This window comes from Anoplophora glabripennis, unplaced genomic scaffold, assembly GCF_000390285.2.
Source record: "Anoplophora glabripennis isolate ALB-LARVAE unplaced genomic scaffold, Agla_2.0 scaffold294, whole genome shotgun sequence".
Taxonomy (NCBI): domain Eukaryota; kingdom Metazoa; phylum Arthropoda; class Insecta; order Coleoptera; family Cerambycidae; genus Anoplophora; species Anoplophora glabripennis.
Genome location: NW_019416596.1, coordinates 619834 through 621523, shown reverse-complemented (window position 1 = coordinate 621523; position 1690 = coordinate 619834).

Genomic DNA, 1690 nt, shown 5'->3' with positions numbered 1-1690 from the left:
TTTCGCGCAATCCTGAGTGTCGCGTTCTAAAACTTTGTTGTTAAAAATTGACACGCTCCAATCGCACGGTATTGCCTGCGCGGTGAAATGTGACATGATAACACGGCTAGTGTAAATTGAAAAGTGTCAAGTTTCTCGCGCGATAGTCGTGGCTCGTGGAGTGTTAAAAATTTCAACAGTTTTATAGACGGTTTGTTCTGAAATGGAGCAAATTATAAACAAAAAAAGAAAATTAAAAGTGGCTTTTTTTTCTTTAGATTTAATCTTCCATAAACATGGATAGGATTTATATAGCTCAATAAAATTTGTAATTGTTTCTTTTGACCAATATCGTGCATCTGCCATAGTCTATAAAAAAATACAAAAACGCTTACAAATATGCGAATCCTAGGTAGCTATGTTTATATTAAAAAATTTAAAAAAGTACTTATCGCCTTTTAAGAGTAAACTCCACAAGACCGCGTGAAAATCGAAGTAAACTTTACCCTACGTGAAATTTCCGCATGAAAACAACTGGCGAAGTAATGCAAGATTTGACACGTCTAAGAACCGCGCGATTATATACATTTACACTAACAAGCTTTCGCGTGTGATTGGAACGGGGCGCTCCAATCGCTCACGATTGAGCGTAAGTGTAAAGGTACCTATTGTTCCAGGTCAGGTTTTACAGTGGACCAGTTTCCAGTGCCGTGCAGAAGTGTATTTTTAAATCAATTTCGAACTGCCCTTTTCATTTTTTCTTTACAAAATTGTATTTGTAAGGGTCCCCTGCACATCCAGAATGTTTTTTGGATAAGTTCTGAATCACCCTGTATAGCTAAGACCTCGCCCAACGTGAATTAGCGGTCAGAATTGATGGTTCTTTTTCTAACCTAAAAAAAACGGGTCAGATATCACGAATTTTCAAAAAATAACAGTTTCGCGCCAAATTTGGTATACGGGGGCTTTCGGGGTCGCTGATCACGGATCCGAGATCAGCGACACGGAAAACCCCCGTATACCAAATTTGGCGCGATTTTGCTATTTTTTGAAAATTCGTGATATCTGACCTTAATTGACCCGTTTTTTTTTTTGAGGTTAGAAGTAGTACCATCAATTTTGACCGTGGATTCACCTTCGGCGGGGTATTAACCATATAAATGAACATTAGAATATACAAAAAAAAATGTTTGTATTTTTCCTAGCACATTTTCGCGAATTTTGGATATTTTTTTACCTGTTTTTTGAGGTTAAGAAATTCCTGTGATGGGATAGCTCAATTCTGACACCGGATTCGTGATCAGGAGGCAAAAATACCACGGATAACATATGTCGCATGAAAAGCACAAACAACTTTTTTTTCTTTGTGTGGCTTTGTAATGAACGGCCTGCAAACTTGAAACAAAGTGTAAGTTAGACAATACTCGTATATTGATTTTAAACCCTACATACCGTATAGCCCAGTCATTATAGACATGAAAGAGCCTGTTTCGGGAAAAAATAACGAGCATTCAAATAAAAACGTGGTCAAGTTGGTTCTGAAAATTTGGACGTAGGGCGTAGCGTATAGCAAATGAACTTAAAGGTCATCTGTCAAAGCGCTATATCGCCGCTATCAATTTGAATATTTTCGTTTTAAAAAGCGTTTAAAATGGTGTTTTCTCAAGAACAAAAAGTGTTTATCATAGAGTCCTACTTTAGAAATGGACGC